Source organism: Arabidopsis thaliana, chromosome 5 (assembly GCF_000001735.4).
Source record: "Arabidopsis thaliana chromosome 5, partial sequence".
NCBI classification, from domain to species: domain Eukaryota; kingdom Viridiplantae; phylum Streptophyta; class Magnoliopsida; order Brassicales; family Brassicaceae; genus Arabidopsis; species Arabidopsis thaliana.
Genome location: NC_003076.8, coordinates 13,240,070 through 13,252,622, shown reverse-complemented (window position 1 = coordinate 13,252,622; position 12,553 = coordinate 13,240,070). Strand labels below are relative to the sequence as shown.

General features: G+C 32.4%; 1 long non-coding RNA gene and 3 pseudogenes across 4 annotated transcripts; all 4 read left to right on the top strand.

Moving 5' to 3' along the window:
- Positions 1-1,397: 1,397 nt before the first annotated feature.
- Positions 1,398-6,096, top strand: AT5G34960 (annotated as a pseudogene; the record flags this gene model as incomplete). The annotated part of the gene is made up of 15 exons: positions 1,398-1,653; positions 1,742-1,838; positions 1,929-2,219; positions 2,301-2,430; positions 2,510-2,703; positions 2,817-2,940; positions 3,031-3,243; positions 3,333-3,446; positions 3,522-3,694; positions 4,092-4,183; positions 4,285-4,605; positions 4,691-4,889; positions 4,992-5,087; positions 5,189-5,412; positions 5,519-6,096.
- Positions 6,097-6,783: 687 nt separating this feature from the next.
- On the top strand, positions 6,784-8,066 carry AT5G34950 (annotated as a pseudogene; the record flags this gene model as incomplete). The annotated part of the gene is made up of 6 exons: positions 6,784-6,921; positions 7,014-7,275; positions 7,377-7,491; positions 7,672-7,730; positions 7,826-7,903; positions 8,014-8,066.
- Positions 8,067-9,374: 1,308 nt separating this feature from the next.
- On the top strand, positions 9,375-9,739 carry AT5G05155. Its single transcript, NR_142814.1, has one exon. It is a non-coding gene; the product is annotated as an other RNA (long non-coding RNA).
- A 138-nt stretch (positions 9,740-9,877) lies between these two features.
- On the top strand, positions 9,878-10,624 carry AT5G34945 (annotated as a pseudogene). The gene has a single exon.
- The last annotated feature ends 1,929 nt before the right edge of the window (positions 10,625-12,553 follow it).

Genomic DNA, 12,553 nt, shown 5'->3' with positions numbered 1-12,553 from the left:
GTTATAAATATTTTATCGGATGTATATATGTTTTTTATAAGATGTTTATAAGCTTTTATAATATGTCTATAAGATGTCTTTTATCAGATGTTTATAAGCTTTTTATAAGATGTTTGTATTTTATAAGCTTTTATTATCTGCATATACTTTTTTGGGGACGATTTGTGCCGAAAAATCCTTTTTCAATTTCGATATTGTATGTTTAGTCCCTACAAAATCAATCAGACAAGATATTTCTTTAGGACAATAACCAAATTTTTGCTCAACTATTCACGTATTGCACTAATTACTTGCCTAAACATATAAATTGTTAAGTACTACCCTCATAAATTGCACACATTAATCCCTTGAAACTCTACTAATTCAATATTACACGAAATAATATTTCCTAAAAAATCCGAACAACCAAATAACTAACCATATCTTTACTTACTTCATTCCAAAATCTTGAAATATTTACTACACTCTTACCAAATATTCATATTTCGATATCACATTTCTATAAGTTAAACGATTATTAATCATGCATTAATTCCTCAATATATCATATAATCTTACATATGGTATAGTCAATATATTTTTACACATTCTAAAAATCATCATCAATTCCAAATTCCAATATATCACCTCGAAAATTAAATTTCGCCAACTATAATATTATCCAAATTGTTATGGATTATTGCCTTCCCAAAATTCTATCCGATTCAATCATCTATTTTCTCCATTCCTCATTCATAGCAATTCTGTTTCCTGATTTACATATATCACCTTAACTACAAAATCTTTTAACATTCGCTTGCCAGTCAAGACATAATCTAAATCACGCAATATTCCATCTTCTAAACCATCCAAATCATTCTGTTTTGAATGTACAAGCGTAAAAATAAGGGCAAATGCATCTACCATATCTCGACAGTTTGATTCAGAATCAAATCAAAATCTAAATACGGCATTTCGATTATTATTTTGCACTTATGATACTCAAGCATATTCCTATTCTAAACCATTCAGAATCATTATGTTTCTAAAGAATTTACGCTCTAAATCTTTGCAAATAAATGTTTAAAGATTCACTCGGCTACTATAAATACGCTTCTCATATCATTTCATTTCATCATCACTCACACCGCAAACGAGAGATCAAAGCAATTATACATTTTGAGAAATGGCTGCTACATTCGCATACCTTAAAGACGTGAGGCCTTACAAAAACGCATGGAGAGTCCAGGTCAAGATTCTTCACTCTTGGAAGCAGTACACAAGCAACACCTGTGAAACCATTGAGTTGGTCATCTCTGATGAATATGTAAGAACTACTGTTATCTATGCAAAATTTACGTTTACATATACACAAGTGCTAATATAGATTTCTGTTGTCTTTGTCATAAGGGAAAAAAATGCATGCTACCGTGAAGAAGGAGTTGGTTTCTAAGTTTGTTCACAAGCTTATTGTTGGCGAATGGGTCTTCATTGAGATTTTTCGTCTTACCTATGCGTCTAGCCAGTTTCGCCCAACCAACCATCTATACAAGATGGCGTTCCAGGTTAGAACTGAAGTCATGGGTTGTGCTTCTGTCTCTGACTCCAACTTCTTGACTTTGGCGCCATTTTCAAAAATCCAGAGTGGTGAGCTTAACCCTCACATGTTGGTTGGTGAGTTTTCCGATTCTATATTATATTTTTGCTTTATTCCATTCACTTGCTATCATTAGATTATGAACACAGTCATGTTTCACTGCAGATGCTATTGGCCAAATCATTACTGTTGGTGAGTTGGAGGAACTCGAGGCTAACAATAAGCCTACAACAAAGATTGACTTTGAGATCAGAGATCAAATGTAATGTCTATATCTTATTAGTTTATTGCGATCTTATTTGTTTATTGGTTATCAAAGAAAGTGTTTGTTTCGATTCATTTGTTCTCATAGGGATGAGAGAATGCAAGTTACTTTGTGGGGAACATACGCTCAGCAGGTTTACAGAGCATGTCAGGAATCTGAGGGAAAGAATGTGATTTTTCTCATTCGTTTTGCCAAAATTAAGAGTTACAAGGGTATATTCAGTTTCTTTGTACCTATTCCTTTTCTTTCCATACTGCATGATCTATGGTCACTTAAATGTTATGAGACTGCTGGTGTGAAGAGTTTATCCAACTCATTTGATGCATCACAAGTACATGTCAATCCAGACTTCCCTGAAGCTCACCATTTCAGTCAAACGTAAATGCATCTACTCTCAACACAATCTACTTTTAGTTGACTTCTTTATGTGCTATTGATCATCTTTTTATCCAAATGCAGACTTCCAAATGATGGTGCTATTTGTGTGTACCGTACAAGAGTCCCACGTTTTGAGATGGTTGCAGTCAAAAGGATTGACTACAGTGTATACACAAGGAATACCATTGAAGATCTGCTTAGCTCGACTGAGGTTATATTCAGCTAACTTATCTCAAAGTTTAGAAATCTAACTATCATCAGTATCTAATGTGTTCTGATATTTTATATAGGTTGGTAAAGTCAGAGTTTTGTGCACAATCTATGCAATTGATACGGATTGGGCTTGGTATTACATCAGCTGCAAGACATGTAATAAGAAAGTGAATCATATTCATGCTGGTGTTAATGGAGTAAACAACAAGGGTAAGAAGCCTAAATTCTGGTGTGACACCTGCAAGTCTGTTGTAACCAATGTGGTCTCTAGGTAAATACATTTCTTTGAAGATTATATTTACATAGCATACTACTTTGAAATATTTTATTGGAACTGTGTGTATAGCTTGGAAATTAAGTTCGTAAAATTTTATTATATGCAAGGTACATGATCTATGCAAAGGTTATGGATAGCACTAGTGAAGCCAAATTGGTTCTGTTTGATTCAATTTGCTTTGAGATCATTGGCGAGTCTGCAACCTCTGTTCTTAATGGATCTGTTAATGAGGTATGTTTCTTAAAGTTGTCCCGTGTCTACTTTATGTATACTGACATATAAATATATAGAGAACTCAAATAACTATTTACACTCTTCCAGATTGAGGATCCAGAAGATCTTCCTGATTCTGTAAAGAATCTGATTGGTAAGACATTTCTGTTTCTGGTGTGGGTTGAGAAAGACAACATCTCGGATGGAAAAGAAATCTATAAGGTTTCAAAGGTGCTTCTGAAAGATGGACTACTAGAGAAACAGTTACTAGAGGATTCTGCTGAACATGTGAACCCTGCATCCATTGTGTCTAGTGATCAGGTATTTCACACAACATATCAAGTTACATTCTTCATTACAATCATAAAGTTCATAAGAGTTTTGGCAATTTCTAACTCTATATATTGTAGGTTCTACTTATGCTGGAGAATGGTAATGGATCGCCAGACTCTACGACTCCATCTTCAAAGCGTGTTTACGCTAGAGAAACGAGTGGCTCGGAAGGTTCTTCAAGTTCAAAGAAGGTGTGTGTTGTACCATTAGACTTGGAAAAGTCTTTATCTAAGAATGCTGAACATGGAGTTGCCTTGAATCTGCAGGTGGCTGATTCAAAAGAAGTTACTGTTCCAACTAAACTCAAAACATCAATGGTTCCTGTTGAAACAGAGAATGACCAAGCACTTGTCCCAGCTACTGTCGTGGTGAAACAAGAAGTCAAGAAAGAGATGGCTAGGAACATGGCTGCTGTAAGGGTCAAAGTGGAGAAGAACAAGTGATCTACTTATCTATTTCTTTTAATAAGTGATGCTTCTTGAATTGTGTTTGGTCACTGAAGCTATGTTTTGAATTTTTTTTTTTTTTTTATTGGATTATGTTCGTGTTTTTTTTTCAAAGTTATTGGATTTCATGTTTTGGATTATGTTTCATCTTTAATTTTGGAGTTAATCTTAAAATTATTCTATTAAGCTTATATGTTCGATCATTACTAATTTTGTAGCCATCTATATGAAAACATGCAATCTCAGTTATAACGTTACAGTTAGAGGGTCCAAAGAAACTTACCATTTCATGTTGTATATATGTATTCGACTGGCTTCAGACTTTTAATGAATGACTTTAGTGTATACTTGTATCAATAAGTTAAAGTTTCATTATACTGTAGTGTTCAGAATGTCAGAGTTAGTGAAATCTGATTTCACAGACTATCTTTTCCCCAATGAACTTGAGGACTCTGCTACAGACAATGTTGTTGATGTTACTGGTATGTTTATAACGATCCTAATTCTTTAGATCATTTCATGAGTTTATATTTGAGTACTCTGCTGCAGACAATAACTAGCTTTTGATTTTTTGTTTTCATAGATGCTATTGGTGTGGTTGCAAGCGTTTCTTCTATCAAGAGGTTTCCTTATGTCTGCAATAAGGGTGAGACCGACTATGAGGCCAGATATGTTTCTTTCGAGAAAATTATGCTGTCAAATGGAGCAACCTTAGAAGATATTGATGAGTTTCCTAAGCCTACTAGAGATGGTATTGATAATTCAAATAGACTCATTGTTGAGGAGTTAAGATATAATCGTGAATCCAACCTAAAAGAGAAGCATGAAGAATGGAAACAAATGCTAACTCCTGAGCAGAGAGGCGTATACAATGAGATTACAGAGGCAGTTTTTAATAATTTAGGTGGAGTCTTTTTTTGTGTACGGTTTTGGAGGTATAGGGAAGACTTTTATTTGGAAAACTTTGTCTGCTGCTATTAGATGTAGAGATCAGATTGTTCTTAACGTCGCCTCCAGTGGCATTGCCTCTTTGTTGTTAGAAGGTGGTCGGACTGCACATTCAAGGTTTGGTATTTCATTGAATCCTGATGAGTTCTCTGTATGTAAGATAAAACCAAAGTCTGATTTGGCAAATTTGGTTAAAGAAGCGTCTTTAGTTATATGGGATGAAGCACCAATGATGAGCAGGTTTTGTTTTGAAGCTTTAGATAAATCTTTCTCCCACATTATAAAAAACACAGACAACAAGGTTTTTGGTGGAAAGGTTGTTGTTTTTTGTGGTGATTTCAGACAGGTGCTTCTAGTAATTAATGGTGCAGGGAGAGCAGAAATAGTAATGTCATCGCTTAATGCTTCGTATCTTTGGGATCACTGCAAGGTGTTAAAGTTGACTAAGAACATGAGACTACTAGCAAACAATTTGAGTGAAACTGAAGCTAAAAAATTCAAGAGTTTTCTGATTGGTTATTGGTTGTTGGTGATGGTAGGATAAATGAGCCTAATGACGGTGTGGCTATAATAGATATTCCAGAAGATTTGTTGATTACCAACACAGACAAGCCAATAGAATCGATCACCAATGAAATTTATGGAGATCCTAAAATCCTACACGAAATCACTGATCCCAAATTCTTTCAAGGCAGAGCTATATTAGCACCAACGAATGAGGACGTAAACACAATCAATGAGTATTTGCTAGAGCAGTTGCATGGTCAGTGCACTTTTACTCTTCAGTTTAAAGTTTATAATCTTTATATGCAATCTATTTTTTTATTGAATATACAACTGACATACATTCAATTTGTTTTTTTTTTCAGCCGAGGAAAGAATTTATCTATCTGCTGATTCCATAGATCCTACAGATTCTAATTCACTTAACAATCCTGTTATCACTCCAGATTTTTTAAACAGTATCAAGTTAGCAGGTTTGCCTAACCATTCTTTGCGTTTAAAGGTCAGTGCTCCTGTTATGTTACTACGAAATTTGGATCCTAAAGGTGGTCTATGCAATGGCACTAGGCTTCAGATTACGCAGCTATGTACTCAGATTGTTGAAGCTAAAGTTATTACAGGAGACATAATTGGTCACATAGTTTTGATTCCTACAGTGAATCTTACACCTACAGACACTAAACTTCCATTCAAGATGCGTAGAAGACAGTTTCCACTCTCTGTTGCATTCGCTATGACTATAAATACGAGTCAAGGTCAATCTCTAGAACATGTAGGACTTTACTTGCCCAAAGCAGTGTTCTCCCATGGTCAGCTTTATGTTGCTTTGTCTAGGGTTACCTCTAAAAAGGGTTTGAAATTCCTAATACTAGACAAAGATGGTAAACTTCAGAAGCAAACAACCAACGTTGTTTTCAAGGAAGTTTTCCAAAACATAGACTAATTACATTGCTGCCAGTCTATGTTCCAAGCATTTGAGAAAGGTATTCTTCATCAACCTTTATTCACTTTATATACTTTCATTTATGGTTGTTAAACCCCCCCACACAGTAACAAACAAGTAGTATTTGATCTGTAATGTCACAGGATTATTTACATTATTCTGCTGAAGCAAACAAAGAAGCAACAATTCAACATGTTCCGGTTAGATACTGATTTAAAATTACTACAAGTGAACCTCTATTTCAAATTGTTTTTATTTCTCTACACTTTTAATCATGTTCTCATATGTTCAACTTTGATGTTCACACCAAAGCAGACTTATATGTTCAGTTCTCCATTTAGAAGTTTTGGTACTAACCTGTGTTTTGGTACTAATCAACCATTATTTATATTCTTGTTGAATCCAAATACTTTATTGTCATTATCTACTTAACATATCAGCAATCATTAGCAAAAAGACTTTAATATATGGTGATTGGCTACAGAATCGGTTAGCATATAATTAGAGATTGACTAAATGATTTGAACGGATATATAGCAAGAAACCTTTCATTTATATTCACTGAATCTATATTCATATTTCCTCGTGCTTCTTCAATATATATATATATATAAGACCAATATTAGGTTAACTTCCCTCAATCTATCTTTTCTAAAAAATCTGTTAAAATTAAGATCCAAACTTCCAATGGCCGAGAGAAATTATATCCCAGATCTAAATTTACACAGGAACAATCATGTTATATACGTGAAAATATTAAGCATCTGGGACAATCAGTCTATGATCAAACCAACTCCTACTACCATGATCCTCTGTGATGTGAAGGTGAGTATCTATGATGTATATTTGAATTGTTATTCTGGTTTTTGCTTTCTATTATTTTCCAAAGAATTTTATATGGTTCTCTTTTTAGTCAGGGAAACAAAATCGATGCTAGAATACCTTGGGGCGAGTATATGAACAATTTTAAGACTAACCTATTTGAAGGAAAGTGGTATTACCTTCAACACTTTCGATTGAAGAGAGCAACAACAATACCAAAGTACACAGATTTTCATTATGAAATCGAGTTTATGTGGCACACTAAAATGTGGCCTGTAAGTGATAGAGCAGAAGAAAGTTCTCTCAAATTCATCCATGCTGATGAAGTCAATGCTGAATCTGAGGATCATGTAGTCGGTAATATAAGTCTTAATTATATAGTATATGGTTTCTTGGAATTGTTATTCCTTAGTACTAAGATTTTGATTAATTCTGATTTATTGTTCTGTTATTGTTAGATGCTATTGGAGTTATAACAACTGTCTCAACTATGTCGAGTTTTCCATATTGCTGTCGTGAAGTGGAAACAGACTATGAGGCCAGATATGTAATATTTACCATCAGAGATAATCAGTGAGTTAACAATCATGGATGTATAATGGTATTGAAATTCGTTAGGAACAGACATATATGTGTAGTATGATAAATTTGTATTTTCTTTGGTTGTAGTGAGAGGATCATAACTTGTGTTGCTAGAGGGAGTGCGTGTGAGTCTTTTCTGTCAAAGTTTTATTGACTTATTGGTATGAAAAGTTACAACTACGAGCCAATCACTACAGTGCTCCGGTTCTGTAGAACCTCTATGTTTAAAGGTTAGTGGAAATTCGTTAATATGTTAGTCTCTTACCTTAAAATGTTAAATCCTGTGATATATAACTAATCAACAGAATGATAACAAATATTATAGGATCTAAGGCCTTAATCAGCGAGTATGGGTGTTTAAGGGTCTTCATTGAGGAATCGTTTCCAGACTTTGATGTAACATGTTACATGTATGTAAAAGACATTAGATAATTTGTTTTTGTTTATTAGATACTAACTTTTTCAAGAAGTTTGACATCTTTTTCTATTTTTGTTACAACAATTTTTTTGCAGGTGAACCAGATGGGTCTGTTGAAGGGAGGATTGAGTATGTTGCTAAGGACTAATCCTAGAGTCAGATTCGTCTGAAGAAGGATTTGTATAAGCAATTTACACTGCTTTTAACAATCAAATTGTTCATTCTTAAGTTGATATTGGTTTTATCTTTTGAACTATTGTTTGTAAGAATGATCATAAATTGTGTTCATTTTGGAAGAGATGGTTTCAGTTTAATCTTTTTCCTATTTTAATCTGCAAGTTAGTATTTTCTTTAAGCATATAAGAATCAAGTGTTTAACAGTTTCAAAATGATTAGTTGAAAATTTTAAATATCCGGCTATTTTATATAACAATAACTAAGTTCATATTTTCAAAAAATATACCTATGCATTATAAGAGTTCTTAGTATCTAACCTTAGATGGAGATGATGAGTTCCACTCTTTATCTCTTCATCTGTATACAAGAAAAAAAAATCTAAGTATTATATAATAAATATTTAGTATAAAAATTAAATTATTGTAGAAATTTAAATACATCATATACTTCATATAACAATAGAGCACCCATGTAATTTTAATGATAATTACAGTTACAATCCAAAAATTAAATTTTAAACCAATTGAATCATATGAATTTACATGTAATAATATCCGATGTATATAAATAGAATATTATACATGTTTGTGGAACTTTACAAAACCAGACCGAAACATACAAATATAATCACCCATGTCAATAGATATAAATATATAGTAAAAAATGCAAATTAACTATAATGATTTAACTGTCAATTATATTATAATGAAACCATCATATTACGATCAAACGCAAATGCTCAACCTGCGGTGTACCGCAGGTCCGTATCTAGTATAATACATTTTATGAGATGTTTATAAGCTTTTATAAGTTTTTATTGACTTTATATATGCTTTTTATAATTTTAATCTTTGATAATGTTTTTATAAGATGTTTCTAAGCTTTAATAATATTTTTATAAGATGTTTAAAAGCTCATAAGAGCTTTTATAAGCCATTTATAAAAAAGTTTATAAGCTTTTGTAATATTTTATAAGATGTTTAATATAAAGTCCTGGTTTCCCAAAGAACTTAGAAAAATATTTTTATAAGATGTTTAAATTCTACGACCGTGTCTCTATGCGTTGGTGGATGATCCTCAACGGATTCAATCATCTCATTGGGCAAAAGCAACAAGAGTTTTGTCATTTGGAATCAAGAAGAGCTGATTCACAAAAACATGCTTTTGAATCCTTGTTATATAACCCATCATTTGCAAGGATCTGTGCCACCATTTAAAGAAACTGCATGGGTGACACTTATAGTAGAGTTTGCCAGGATTTCTTTCTGAAGACTAACAGCAGGTTTGTTGGTCTGTTACACTTAGGACACACACATTCCGCAAAATAGATAGTCTTTCTCGGACCACAGGACATCTCGGCATTTATTCTGCTTGCATCGTAAAAGCAACATGTCATTCCTGATTGCAAAGAAGAGTTGAGAACCACAACGACACTTCTCATGGTCAAATGAAAGCGAAGTTAGAGATGGCTTGTCCTGTTCCAAGGGTTGTTAAGATCCTCATGGCCCTGAAATCTTTCAAACATAGGTTTTAAGTCGTAGCAAATTATAAATTTAAACAAAATAGTTATTTACATACAATGTGCTAAGTGATTCACACATAAGAAGTTTAGAAGTTTGAGTCTTCTTCATGCATCTATCTCTTTATACTTTGCAACACCTCCTTCAAAGATTTCAAGTGGGAATCACTCAAAACTCCTGACTTCAACAGCAAATCTCCAATATTATTGAACCAATTGTTGCTACTTGCACTGAAAGACAAAGACCTGTAATTATTCAGTAAGAACAAACATGCAGAGTGTAAGACAATGAAAATAGAAGCAAAAAAGTCTGCAAATGCAAAAAAATGGTATTTTAAAAAAATCTGCAAGTTTTTTTTAATATCAATTCTATGTGTTAAACCTTATTTTTGTAGGAAAAAACAACTGAGAAAGACGATGCAAAGTCATATTGCCAAAATCCATATGAAAAAATACCGGAGCTCTATTATCTATTGAAGAGCACAAAGAAATTTTATCTCAATTAAAAACTAAAGATAAAGAAGCTCATGACGAGATGCTGGAGGCAAAAAGGATTGCATCTAGAAGTAAGTTTAAATCCCTTGAAATTTTTATATCAATGGTCTTACAGTTGTTATGTTATCCTTTTCTGTTTCATGTTGCTATGAAGGATTAACTTAAAGAAATATGTTTGTAGAGATGAAAACATGTGAAACTGTTAGAACTGACCCAATCATATTGGATGACAATGGTCTTGTTCTCTAGAAACTGATGTGGTTTAGAGAAAAAGCAAAGTTTTTGCTTTAAGGTGTGAAATTTACTAACTTATTGTTTACGTTTTTAATGAGAATATGTTAAGTATTTTAAGCTTGGTCTTTATGAATGCACAGATTTAGGAACATTGGATGATTTAAGTACTTATGAAAATGGTTAGCCTTTAAGGCTGAACAAAAGCAAGAGATAGAGAAAATTATCTCTTTCAAGAGGTGAGTCAATTTTATTGAGACTATTAGTAGTATAAGGCTAAAATTAGGATGAAACTAAGATAATTAAGTTCTTGCTTTTTTCTATAGGATGAAACTGATTCAAATAAAGAAGAATGCAAAAAGGAAAGCAGAAGAATCAGTCCTTAAGCATAGCTCCGAAGTTATCATTTCTAAGCAATCCTAAAGATTTTTTATTTATTATCATCTTTTTTTTTTTTTTGCTTCATATTTCAAAAATAAAAAGTATCAAAATAGTTATTTACAGAATCTTAATTATATAAAATTGGAAGTTATTTTCATAAGAGAAATACATGATGAGGCTTTAATTTATTTAAATATGCGATATAGAGCAACAAAAGAAGTATATAAATAAAGAAAATTAACTTTGAATACAGTAAATTTAGAGTTTTTGAATGTAATGTCCAATGAAAAATTTAATATTACCTATGGTATATATTTTAAATATATTTCTTTAAATATAAAATTGGAAAAAGAAAGATTCATTATTTTCCATAAAAAAGAGCATTTATAGTAAAAAAAATGTAACTAGTCAATAAAGAAAAATAAATAAATGGAAATCTTTTATTTATAAAAACAGAAACGTATTCTTAAGAAAACTGAAATAAATATTTTCCTTTTGAATTTAACAGATACAAATGAAATAAATCCAAAATATGTAAAATACATATTATATATTTCAAAACAATTAAGGGTTTAAAGGCTTTTACATAATGTACGAAATTTTATCCTAGATAATGTAATTTCTTGCAGTTTACCGGTGAAGCTTACCTGAGGTTCCAAAATATTGTATACAGAACCGTTCATCGTGGTCTCCTGTCGTACGGAGAGAGCATATTCATCGCATACTGCAGAACCGTAACATCTTGATATCTCATTTGAAAATTCTTTCTATAGCTTCGAGAGATACATCACATTGATGATTTTGATATTTTTCTCTTGAATATCTTCCTTTTGGTTTCGTTGTTGGAAGTCGATCCGTTCAAAAGCTTCAAACTTTCTCCTGAACTTGCTTTCAGATTTGTTAAGATCCTCATAGGTTTTTTTACTTCAAACTTTTCCTAAGTCTTAGGTGTTAAGAGGCCCGTCTCAATATATTTATAAGCCTTTGGTAAAATCCAAAATAAATCTAAGACCTCTTAGTAATTTTTTTTTGAAATAAAAATGGACCTTTTTTCTTTAAGAATTTTTTTGAATTTTGTAATGGACCCATGGCATTTGCCCTACTCTGCCATGGGTCAGAGACGGGCCTGGGTGTTAAGAAGGGTTTTCAAAGCCAAATCCATTCAAAAGCTTCAAAGTTTAACCTGAACTTGCTTTCAAATTTGTTAAGATTCTCATAGTTTTTTTTTACTTCAAACCTTTCCAAAGCCTTAAGGAATTGATGCATAAGATCATGGACCTTTTTGTCAGCATAAGTGCACATTGCATTTAAAATTATGAGGTTGATTAGTGTCCTCCATTATTCGGTGATGGTTGATGATATATGGTAGTGAATGACGATATACTAGTCTGTTGGTGATATGGTATCGATCGATCTGATCCATTAGCTAAACAGAAGGATTTATTTCACCAACATTAATGACCTGCATATTTTCTACAAAGCTATACCGTTCACGTCAACACCATGTCACAAGATAAACATAGTTTTTTGTTTGTTAGTTACTAATAATTGAAAGGATGTCGTTGAATAGTCTTCTGAGTTCTTAATTACGTTTCAATACAAAAGCCATGTATCTTCACTAGTTTTGATATTCTATTATTCTGAGTTCTTAATTATGTTTCAATACAATTTGTTCAATGTATAGGTATTCTAAAAAACTAGAACACCACGTACATGAAATCTAACCAGTCTAGTGTCAGTATCAACAACTTTGTTTTCGTTCACCTAATATGCTCATGTTAAACAATTGGAGATTCTAATTGCAAATCAAGATAATCATTATCTAAAAAAAC